Raw genomic sequence first — 12,980 nt, 5'->3', positions numbered from 1 at the left:
AACCTTGAGGACATTATGCTAAGTGAATCAGCCAGTCCCAAAAGGACAAATACTGTGTGATTCCACTTCTATGAGGTTCCTAGAGCAGCTGAATTCATAGAGACAGAAAGGGCACGGGGAGAGGAGAAGGGGAGTCATTGTTTAGTGGGTGCAGAGTTTCTGTGGGGAAGATGAGAAAGATCTGGAGATGGAAAGCGGTGATGTTTGCACAACACTGTGAATGTACTTAATGCAACTGAACTGTGTGAAAATGGTTACGATGGTAAATTTTATGTTTTGTATGTTTTACCACAAGAAAAGTAAAAAGATTAAAAAGGGGCTTCTATCTCTCTGATTAAGGGAACTAAATTATGTATTATAGTTAATGTTCTAATGAACCCTCCCAGGTTCACTTAAATGAAAAATAAAGTTCTATGTCTTGATTTCCTTTTTTAATGAACAAGTCTGCTGTTTACTCACCATAAAGAACCTTTACCTGCTAAGCCCGATTTGCTTTCACATTTCAAATTCCCATCTGCCTTTAGATCAGTGGTTCTCAACCTTCCTAATGCCGCGACCCTTTAATACAGTTCCTCATGTTGTGGTGACCCCCAACCATAAAATTATCTTCATTGCTACTTCATAACTGTAATTTTGCTACTGTTATGAATCGTAATGTAAATATCTGATATGCAGGATGTATTCTCATTGTTACAAATTGAACATAATTAAAGCATAGTGATTAATCACAAAAACAATATGTAATTATATACATGTTTTCCGACGGTCTTAGGTGACCCCTGTGAAAGGGTCGTTCTTCTCCTAAAGGGGTCGCGACCCACAGGCTGAGAACCGCTGCTTTTGATGGAGGGGGGACTGAGCCATTACTTCTAGTCTTCTCTTCCACTGCCTACAAGTAACTCTTCCTATATAAACGGTGCAGCTAAGAGTTTGTTAGTCATTACAGAATGTTTACAGTCTGTCTGCAACATTCCACACAGCTGAGGTGAAGCAAACAACTTCAAAGTGCAGGCCAAGCCGCAGCATTAATGTCACAGACAGACCGGTGTAGAGGTTGCTTTGGGGTGGAAGCAACTGATGGAAATTAAGGTTTCAGCTGGCGAATGAGATCTCTCCCCAAGCTCGGGACCCCTGACTCCTCAGACAAAGGGGACTTGCAGGAATCTCCCTGGGCAAGGTCAGAGTTTTAGAGATAGTGAGTTCTCCTGCCCCACCCTCCACATGTTCCAGAAGAGTCCAGTCAGTGCAGAAAGCATCAGTCACTGAGGGTAGTATCTTATGTTGTGGCAAAGCCAATATACTTAATATCTTTGAAGAATGTGATTAAAAATAAGGCTTCCTAATTGAGGGAGATTGTGGTCAAACACAGACAGCTCTGACCTTGGACACGTGATACCCCAGGCTCATGCTCGTCGATTTCCAGTCAGGGGTGTTAGTATGCTACATCTGCTGTAAGTTTGGGGACAAAATATGCTTTGATTCTGGTTTTTATGACTCTTTCCCAGTTGTGTTCATTTTTGTTTTGTTTGTGGCTCTGTCGGAATATAGCCGTCCTGTGATCATATACCATGCCCCTAAGCCTTACGTTCCCTAATCATCACGAGGCCTGTCAGTGTTTACAGGGAGTGTCCCTTGGGGGATAAAATGTTCCTCATTAGTACTGTCATTTTTTTCTGTCCATAAACTTTATCTCTATCCAGGGGATTACTGTATGGAGCCAACTAAGGGGAACACGCACTGCTCATCAAAACGGAATGTGTGTCTTAACGATGAAAAGCCACATTCTTGTCTTGCACTCATTAACCTTTCCTCAATTTTCTTTGACGAGGAAAGTGACTACATCATGTACTCATTTTCCTTCCATTGTCAGTGAACTTCTTTATACCCATAAAGTCTTGGATGGGAAGTCTGACTTTTGCAATAAAGCTCTAATCTTCCCTTTTCTGGAGCAAGTTGTCAATTATTTCTTTTTATTGAGGTGAAATTCCCATAATGTAAAACTACTCAGTTTACAGTGGTTTCTAGTACATTCACAATGTCCTCTATCTAGTTCCAAAACATTTTCATCATCCTGGAAGGAAGCCTCATGCCCACTGAGCAGTCACTCCCTGTTCCTCCCCACCCCAGTTTCTGGTAACCACAAATCTGCTTTTGGTTTCTATGGATTTATCCATTCTTGATATCTATATATATAAAAGCCCAAGCGACCAGTTAACTGGTTTCTATGACATGCACTGACCACCAGGGGGCAGACACTCAATGCAGGAGCTGCCCCCGATGGTCAGTGTGTTCCCACAATGAGAGCGCAGCTCAGCTGACCGACGGGTGCCAGATGCTGGGCTCACGGCTGGCAAGTGCTGCTGTGGTGGTGCGAGCCTCTCCCGATTGGGACTGACTGGGTGCAAGCCCGCGGCAGGCATAGTGGGCCAGAATGAGTGGGAGTGGTGTGGCACAGGCCCCGGCTCAGGCTCCTCCCCAGCCGCCTGCTGTGGCCCGATCCCCACAGGCCACGCAGAGGGACCCCACCGGTGCACGAATCCATGTACCAGGCCTCTAGTTTCATGTAAGTGAAATCACATGTATGCTATATGACTATTTTTGTCTGGCTTCTTTCACTTATACTTTTTTTGAGGTTCATCCATGCATGATCATGTATCAGTACTTTATTCATTTTTTTCCTTTATTGGTTAAGGTATTACATGTGTCCTTATCCCCGCCCCCCCCCCCCCCCCCACTCGTGCCCTCACCTCCTTGGCTGAATTATATTCCATTGCATGGATAGACCACAATTTGTTTGTTGTAAATAGTGCTGTAAACATGCATGCACAAGTATCTGTTTGAGTCCTTGTTTTCAATTCTTTTGGGTACGTCCCTAGAAGTGGAATTGCTGAATCCTATGGCAATTCTATGTCTATCTTTCGAAGAAACGGCCATACTGTTTTTCACAGTGGCTGCACCATTTTACATTCCCACCAACAGGGTGTGAGAGTGCCAGATTTCTCCACAGCCCTGTCGAAGATTGTTATTTTCCATTTAAAAAAATTTATAGCCATCCTAGTGGGTGTGAAGTTGGTGTCATTCTACAGAGACATCTTGAGCTTCTGACAGATGGAACATTTCACAGAATTCCACCCAGCTTCTGGCCTGGGGAAGGGCCAGGAAGAGCCTGGAGAGAAGCCGCAGTAGAGCCCCGTCCTCTGGGACTGAACGCAGTCTTGCCACAGTTCAAGCCTTACGTTGCTGGGACTGAGGGAACATCTTTGTCACGACCCAGTGGCCTCCTAATGCATGTTTCGGCCATTAGGGACAGAGATCTTTCCCAAGGATATCCTGCCCATGCTGGCATCGTGTGTGTTTGTCAAGAGCAGTTGCAATGGTCAGGTAAATAAAGAGGATTTCCCTCTGTGCTAATTAGTCATCATCATTAGCAACTTCCACCCTCAGTTGAAAAGTCCCAATTGGAAAAGTTATTTCCATCTCTTCCTTTTCTTTTGTAATAAGTGATGTAAAAATAAAAATTAGCCCAGAAAGAATAGGACTCTAGTTTAAATGTTTTTTTTTTTTTTGCATAAATTTCAAAAGCTCCTGGGTGACCAACGCTCCTAAAATTCCTGCACTATACTCAACAAAAGAATTTGCACAAAAGAATTTCTTGAAAGCCAACGGACCATAGACTATGCCCCGTCCCACCAGAGAATTTGATTTGTGTGAATGTGTTACTTCCTAGGAAACAGGATAATGAAAAGTAGCATTTACTTGTGTGTCCTCTGGGATGAAGCACTGTTATAGCTCTTAAAAATGGTTCCTCTTCTAATGGCCTTTGAGGTGGTTCTAATAAAACATGCTATTTTTTTTTTTTTAAATGGTTCATCTCATGTCATCCCCATAACAAATGCATAAAGTAGGCATCTCCCTCACTTGTGAGAGGAGGGACAATGGGGGCTTGGGAAGGTTCGGGAGGAAGAACCGACTGTTACGCCATCAGGTCTGGGGAGTGAGGCTGCCTCTGAAGCCCCCCATCTTCCATTAGACCTTCTTACTCAAGTGAGGTCCATGAGCTGCGTCAGCCGCCGGGGACCCTGAGAGAAACGCAGTCTCAGGCCCGGCCCAGACCTCCTGGCCGCACTGACATGACCCTCAGCAGGCTTCTTAAGTGTACCGAAGTTTGCGAATCGTGGCATGGTCCCATCCTCCTTCCCTTTCTGACGTTCTCATAGGAGGATCAGGTCTCTTTTGTTATTCTTATTTTAATTTTTTTCCTTTTTGTTAAGTTTATTGGGGTGACACTGGTTAAGAAAATGATTCAGGTTTTAGGCGCACAGTTCTACAATACATCATCTGGACACTATTCAGCAAGACTCTGTCCATCACCATTTATCTCCCCTACATCCTCCTCCACCTCCCCACATCCGACAGGTATCTTTTAACAAGAAAAGTATCTTATGTATGAAGTTGGCTCTTAGAAGGAAGGCCAGGCTTCCTGAGTCAGACAGAGGAAAACATTTATGTCTGTTAAATGCTATTTCTAATTACAATTTTCTTAGTCTTATGCTTCAGTGGTATCTGCAGCAAGACAGAACGAACTTTGATCACTGTTAGGGTGGAAGGTTGCACAATGCCTCCTTCCTTTTGAAATCACTACTGGAGTATGTGTGGGATGCCCGGGGTCAGTTTTGGAAGTCGAAGTCTTGAAAAAGTGGATAGAATGAGTTCAGACTTGACTACACATTGCTTAAATACCACGGCTGTGGAGTGAACGCACTTAAAGTCCTGAGACACTTACTAAGCTTTCATGAATTTAGAATTTTCACTTCCGTAAAAGGGGCAAAATGTAATTGGATATGTGCACGTGCGGAATAACGCTGAAATCTACTTCAGATGCGAAAGCAAAGGCAGAAGATATGGTTAATTGGGGCCCCAAGAAATTTCACACGGATCCAACCCCAAGGTGGTGCCTGTCTGCACTCATCGTTTAGTAACCTTACAACTCGCCTCGGGTGGGGAAGTAAGAGGAGCTTCATGCGTCAGGAAAGGATAAAGCGAGATGTTTCCAAGGATAAAACCTGCCTCACTGCACATCAGGACTTTCAATCTACAGTACAGGGTTTTCCTGGTAGAATAAGAATAAGCTTTTCATGAGTTACTGGCCAACATCTGAATACTAGGAAATCCCTTCTCCTTCCTAAGTTTACTCTTCCTGCCTCCCCTTTTATGGGCACTGGGCGCCCCACCAGACACCCCATATCCTCTGTAGTCTCCTGGGGGCCCCTCCCTTCCTTGGCTGTTGACGATGTGTTCCAGACCTTCCCGGCCTTCTGATGCTGCAACTCTTGGCGACTCTCAGGGGATTCCAGCCTAATTCCCAGCTTATCCTCTGAGCTGTTCACACACATTCGAAAATATGTAAAATGGCTCCAAAGGCAGGAAGGGCTGCATTTTAAGATGCAGGAAGACAATTCCTTCATCTAAAATTTAGAACTGGTCATTGTTCTTAGGGATGATCATGGGCATTTGTGAGCAATTTTTTGATGACCTTGGCAGGATAAATTAATACCATATTCCAAGCTAATATGTAAAGGCTGTATTAGAAGAGTGTGTTACACGTATAATAAGTATCCGTAAATAATGGATGACTGCCTCCATGAAGAACAGGCAGAGCTGATGTTAAATGTGCTGTTTTACCTAAAGCTTCTTATTTAGCACATAACAAAACATTAGCCCTGCCCTGGGTACTATTCCAAATTAAGGACCCCACCTCTATGAGGCAAAATTATATGGGCTTTTGGAATTGTTGCTTTCTAAAATTATCTGACACAGATTGTAGGACTAGTGTCCACATAAAGAAAATAACATCCGCCGTATGTACAGAAATAACCCTTGACCCTACCTCTCTCCATTACAAACATTTAGTCAAAATGGATCATAGACCTAACTGTAAGAGCTAAGGCTATAATACTTCTATAGCCTTAGAAGGAAAATATAGGGAAGAATCTTCATGAGTCTGGATTGGCAAAGATTTCTTAGCTAAGACACAAAAGTCACAAGCCATCAAAGAAAACATAAGACTAATAAGTGTGATCTTTAAGATGCAGTAGCACATAAAAGTGGGCTACAGACTGGGAGAAATATTTACAAACACATACCTGATAAATGACTTTTATCTAGAATATAAAAAGAACTCGCAGAAATCAGTAAGGCGATCAACAACCCAATGAAAAAAGCAGGTAAAAAATTTCCACAGAGCCTTCAGCAAGGAAGATGCATGAGTGGAAAGTAAACTTTTGAAAAGATGCTAAGCATCGAGAGAGTAAATTAAATCCACAATAAGATATAACTGCAACCACTAGAATGGCTGACGCACGGAGAAAACACCGGTGATGCCAAGTGCTAGAGAGGAGTGGAGGGAGCTCCCTCGCTCGCTGCTGCGGGGAAGGCTAAGTGGGGTGGCCACTTTGAAACGGAGGCAGTTTCTTATACAGTGCAACATATACCTGCCGGAAGGCATGTAGGTAAATGTCCACAGCGGTTTGATTTATTTTAGTGAAAAACTGGAAACAACTTGAATGTCCATCAGCTGGACATTCAGTTACTAAGTGAAGCAACAAACTGGTATGTCCATAAAGTGGAACATTAGTCAGCAGTAAAAAGGAAGACACTGTCTGACATGTGTAACAAGGACGAATTACGCAGCCAGACTCAAAGGCTCCCGTCCTATTTATGTGGTATGATGAGATCACCCTATTTAGATGACATTCTAAAGAAGGCAAAACTAGGGACAGAAAACAGGTCAGTGGTTGCCAGGGGTGGGGCAGAGGGAGGGGACTGACTGAAAAGGGCACTGGGAAACTTTGGGGGCGGGGGGGGAGGGTCATGGGCTTGTCTTATATCATGATTTGGGTGGTTGTTACATGGCTGTATACATTTGTCAATAGTCATTGGTTTACATGTAAATGATGCCTCAATAAACTCGACCTAAACACTAACAACCACAAAAGGAGTCTGGTGAAGGCGAAGATTAACAAGAGAAGGCCTGAGGTTCATGGTCACATTGGGTATGACCAGATCCCTTTCATACATTCTTACCAGTGAATTTACGACAGATAATATTCAGAAAAGGAAGAAGAGTGGACACTAAAAACTAAAATAAAACAAAACCCACAAACAACATTTAGCCAAATGCCTTTTAAAAATGTCTGCCAGAGAAATGAACAAATCTGAAGAAATGGAGACCTAGCTTTCCTTGTTTGGAATCTGGTCCGTGTGGGTGTGATCCTAATGGAAATGAGACCCGGCCAGCACACAGCCACAGAACAGCACTGCCCGAAGGGAGCCAGGACCAAATTAGACGCACGAGTAAAAAATAAGCCCAAGACATCACCAGTTTCCATTATGCATGATTTTCAGAAAACCCCCCACAAAGATCAGCAGGTGTCTTCGGTGACTCTCGGACGCTCTGGTTATAGTTGTATTGGAAATGACTTGACTTGGACAGAGTCACACTTTAAAGCAGATAAAAATGTATCATCTCAGGTTCTCCACCCACAGGACCCATAAGTCGAAAACCTCTGCCCCTTATTCTAAAAACAGGCCGTCCAAGGGCAGTCCCACTCAATGGCTTTGAGACTAACGTGAGGCCAAGCTTTTTATAGCCTGGATGTGATTTTGCTTGGCATATGCCAGAAAAGTTGATTTTCTGGGAAAGCCTTTCACTGCCTCTGTGCTTGCGGCAATAAATACATTTCGTTTGCCTGAAGGTGAACCGTTGCCTAACAGACGGACTTGATTTCCTAAGCCTCCTGTCCTCCAACAAGACACGGAGTTGAGTGTGGACGAGCCAGGGCCTTTGGGAGCAGAGCTGGCAGGGGAGGAACGGGCTGGAAGAAGCAGATTCCAGGGCCACGGGAAGCACACAGAGGGCTCTGGTTGTCAGGCCTCCCATTAAGTATGAAACACTCTAACTAGGAGCTGTCAACATGGGATAGAACAAGATCAACCACATCATCAAACAACCTTTCTGTCATTATGAGTTAATAACACAGGGTGGCTTCGGACTATACTTCTATGATTAGAAAGTGGCAACTACAACAGGCAGCAACTCCTGAGTCACCCAAATCATACAGCTACAGGTAAATCAAATAGTTAGCTGTCCATATTTATGGCCTCAATGATAGGCTATTAATTTTCATGGGCCGAATGCACGTGCCAATATTTTACTGGTGTTCTTAGGTCATGTTCTTAGGTTATACTCAAGTGTGGCGTGACTCACAGTAGAGATTGCGTGTTCTAATGACTGTGTTTCTGTCATTGCCCAGTGGGGAGCTCTGTACATAGGGATTGGTCAACACCCCAGGGAATGCTGCCTGCTAATGGAAGGAGCCAGAGGAAATATGGTGAGCATGGCCTTCCAAATATTGGCCATCCTGCTGTGACTGTCCACGAGGCTGGGAGCCCTTGAGAGTGACATTTTAGCATCTGTGGCACAGACCAGGGACAGAACCAACAGTTACATCTATCTTGCATTTAGACTAAACATAGTCACAGGAGAGAAAATATTCTTGAAGTTGGCATTGTATGGAGTTGGTCTGTTACGAAAAATAATTGGCCAACAGAAAGAAAAGGTTAAGAGCAAGAGCAGATTCTGACCTGGCTGTGGTACACAGATTCTTATTTGAAATGTTCCAGAATAGGACAAGTTGTAAATAGAGCTCCAAATCTGCTGTCATTAGAAAAGGTGTGACTATCACTCTTCTCCTCTTCTTCCTCCTCTCCCTTCTATTCCGCCTTCCTTGGCTTTAACTCGTTTATCTGTTATTTTATATTCATTAAAGTTACTTAGTGTTTTCATTTCTTTTTAAAGACTTTTAAATTTATATACAATAAAAACCTCTTTTTGTGTGTGTATCGTTCTGTGAGTTTTGAAAAGTGCTCAGAGTTTCAATAGCCCTAATCCCTTGAGCTGCTCCTCTGCTAATCACTGATCTCTCTCCAGCCTCGTGGCTTTGCCTCTTCTAGACTGTCATACAAATGGAATCATCTAGTATGTCATCCTTTGAGCCTGGCTTCTTTCACTCAGCATCATGCATTTGAGATTCACCCGCCCTGTTTCTGTCCCGTTTCTGTGTACCAACCGTTTAGTCCTGTGTATCCTTGAAGCATGTTTGTTGTGTCCCATTAGCACAATTTGTTTACCCATTCACTTGTGGAAGGACATCTGAATTGCTTCCAGTTTTTGGTGAATGTGAATTGGGCTCTTTAAACATTCATGTGTGGTTTTTTGGTGGGATGTATGTCATTATAAATAGGCTAGAATGGGATTGTTGGGTCATACAGAAAGGGTATGTTTAACTTTATGGAAAACAATTGCAGCCCTGGCCAGTGTGGCTCAGCTGGTTGGAGCACTGTCCTGTACACTGGAAGGTCGCAGGTTCTATTCCCAGTAGGATACATACGTAGGTTGTGGGTTCGTGTAGGAGGTAACCAATCGATGTATCTCTCTCACATCCATGTTTCTCCTCCCCCCCTTCCTTCCTGTCTAAAAACAAAACAACAACAAAAACAAGCCTGGCTGTTCCATTTTGTATTCCCACCAGCAATGCAGGAGAGCTCCAGGTGCTTGTCAGCACTTGGTGTCATCAGTTTTGTTCTCTTAGCCATTCTCTAGGTCTGCAGTGCTCATTTCTTTTACTAATCTCATTCCTTTTGATTAACAGTTTCTACCTGTTTGCTAATCCTAGATCCAGTTCAGGGGGCAGTGGTTCCCTCTGATACATTGCTGGAGTCATATGTAGTGGGGGCTTCCATCTTGAGTTTTAGCATGGCCTGCCCACTTGTGGCTTCCCACACGCCGATACTCTGCTCCAGGCTAACTGAGCTCCTGACAATTGGGTCAGTTTCTCTTGTACCTCAGGGCCTTTGCACATGCCTGCCATCACTGCCTGGTGACTCCCAGGGGCACTAGAGGACATTTTCCTGACCCGGGAACTAGATTAGATGCTCCCTCAACTTGCTTTTATCACAGCACTCACTGTGCTGTACATTGGGACATGCCTCATTTGAGCTTCAGTCTCCAGCATCTTACAGCAGTTGACATACATAATAACATGATCCACTGTTAAGTAAATTCATTTAACTGTCTGCTAAGTAAGTGAATTATGGATGTTATAATTACTCAGTTCTGCCTGACTCCAAATTCAGGTTCTTCCCACATGGAAGTAAAAAGCCAGAGTGTCCTATTTTTAGGGCAGTTTTTATATCCATTGTAATATGTTCATGATTTCTCTTTTTAAAAAATATATTTTTATTGATTTCAGAGAGGAAGGGAAAGGGAGAGAGAGAGAAGCATCAATGATGAGAGAGAATCATTGATTGGCTGCCCCCTGCACGCCGCACACTGAGGATTGAGCCCGCAACCTGGGCATGTGCCCTGACCAGGAATGGAACTGTGATTTCCTTGTTCATAGGTCAACGCTCAACCACTGAGCCATGCTGGCCGGGCTGTTCATGATTTCTAAACCTTTTCTGAACTCACCTTCAGTGGATAACACTGTGGAGGTCTACCACCTTCTTATTCTGTACCCTCAATTCCTTAAGTCACCTTACTATGTGAAAATATGTCACTCATAACCTCAGCTCTTTTCCAGTCCCCAGGCCGACCTGTGGGATTTCTGATTCTTGGGTCTACCTGATGACTTGGTTCTTTCCATCTGCATTGTCAGAGAGGATACTTTCCAGGCCTCTAAAATGCAATCATAAAAAAGGACCACCCAGACGTGTGGCAGGGAGTGCCAGCCCTATCAAAATCGGGCTTAGGACCTGGTAGATAAACAAGACATGATCTGCTGAAATCAAGCGCGAAGAAATGAGGCAACGGCTTTGGAATGCCAGGACTCCCTCCTCCGGGAGATTTAGTTCTGGTAATATTTGAACCGAGATATTTTGAGGACAAACGTCGGTGATACGCCAAACATGCTTAAGCCATTTAACGAAACTACCGTGACTCAGGAGGGTTAAAGGTTATAGAGAAAATGTGGGAGTTGGCTAACATGGGTCTGTGAAAAAGCTATAAAAGGAAGATTTCCCAAGGCTTACTACATGGACCTGCTTTAAAATAAAATTTTAACTTTCTATCAACAAAAAGACACCTTCTTATTACCTTTTATATTCTCGGTCTAAGGAAAGCAGAGACTAGAAGGAATATCTTGCAGTTCTCCTGATCAACACTAGATGGCAGTCAGTTGCACTTTTTGGAAGCACAGAACCCACCCCACTTCAGATTTGCAATGTCGAATATTTTGTGATGGTTTTGGCTTATGATGTCACCCCTCAATGGAACAGAGGGCAGATCCCTCAGTTGTCATGGGGAGCAAACTTCCCATGGGGAAAATTCTGATGAAAATTTTGATTGCAGAATTCCAATGGTGTCTAAAGAGCATATCAAATTCCATTTTTCTTTTTAAAGGGTGGCTGAACTCACTAAATAATTAATTATTTTATAATTTCATTTCCTTTTTACTTGCTCAAAGGAATATGTTCTAAATATATATAGATATGTGAGGACCTGTTAGACCCAGACCCAGTACGGAGTTCTAAGAGATAGCGATCAAGTTATTGGAGTTGATCCGTGTGTGGGACTAAGTTATAAGAGCAACTATCATTTCTAGACTAGGGCATTTACTGTTTGGAGCACTTTCCAAAAGTAAACTGATTTCATCCCTGCAACACCTCTATCAGGTAGGTGCTGTTCTTATATTCATTTTATGGCTGAAGAAACTGCGGCCTACAGTGGCATGAGCGGCTCAGCTAGCTTGGACAGGAGGGGACGCACACCCAGCTTTTTAAAACAGTTCCAGAAGGCATTGTCACTGTGCACATGAACATCTCTTGTGTAATGAATATGACTCTGGACCCTGAAAATATCTCTTTGACTAACCTTCATGAAGCTATAATCGAGCCAAAAGCAGATGGACAAATTGACAAAAATAAACACATGTATGCTTGGGGTTCAGGGAAAACAGACCTCGTCACCATCCTGCAGTGATTATCTAAGAACCTGCTTCTTTGCTGTAACAGCTGCTCAATGGTGGCCATTTCACGGGTTATTAATCCTTCTTCTGCTAGAAAGTGACCGGGGTAGAAAGAGAAGGTGAAACCCAAAGAAGTCAGTTCTGTTACTTTTTAGCAACTCTGGTTAAAGGGTATGCAAGGGAGGCCTGGGGTGCAGGTGGGGGCAGGGACTGGAGCTGTACGCTAAAACACTGAACTATCAAAATACTGGTGGAGCCCTAACCGGTTTGGCTCAGTGGATAGAGTGTCGGCCTGCAGACTCAAGGGTCCCGGGTTCGATTCCGGTCAAGGGCATGTACCTTGGTTGCAGGCACATCCCCAGTAGGGAGTGTGCAGGAGGCAGTTGACCGATGTTTCTAACTCTCTATCCCTCTCCCTTTCTCTCTGTAAAAAAATCAATAAAATATATTTAAAAAATACTGGTGGGATAGTTAGATAGATCTCATAATCTATGCTTTCTCTGGCTTCCATTAATAGAGTTCTTGTTGAAGAAAGATTGCATTAGAAAGATTTCTGAAGGGTTGTGGACCTTTTCTTACATAAAAAGATTGAATCGTCAAGCAATTCTTGAACGAAGGGTTTAGCAGGATTTTGGAGAGAATACGTTTTCAGGTACAGGGAAGTTTATAGAAAATCAAGTGCACACCTCCTGGGAGAACAAATTCATTCAAGGAGAAGATCATCCTGGTTAAGAAGACTGGGTGGGGTGAGCCTCAGGCATTAACTTCAGATGGAACTGAGGAATGAAAAGGAAGGCAGTACCCACCACTGGCCATTTCTGTTGGGGTTAGAACTCTCCTGGAGAGGAAGGAAGATCTGAATGGGTAGCTATTGGTTGTGAACAAATTAAAAAGGTTATAAAAGTGACTTCTAATTTGATGTTGGGAGAGGCAGTATGAGATAGGATGGTAGTTGTT

The 12,980-nt window shown here is 43.4% G+C and overlaps 1 protein-coding gene across 3 annotated transcripts in view; it reads right to left on the bottom strand.

The window, feature by feature from the left end:
- Positions 1-12,980, bottom strand: part of COL4A2 (collagen type IV alpha 2 chain) — a 184,728-nt gene that overhangs the window by 69,647 nt on the left and 102,101 nt on the right. The window lies entirely within an intron of this gene.

This window comes from Myotis daubentonii, chromosome 2 (genome assembly GCF_963259705.1).
Source record: "Myotis daubentonii chromosome 2, mMyoDau2.1, whole genome shotgun sequence".
NCBI lineage: Eukaryota > Metazoa > Chordata > Mammalia > Chiroptera > Vespertilionidae > Myotis > Myotis daubentonii.
The sequence above is the reverse complement of the archived record's forward strand: the minus strand, read 5'-3'. Positions and strand labels throughout refer to the sequence as shown.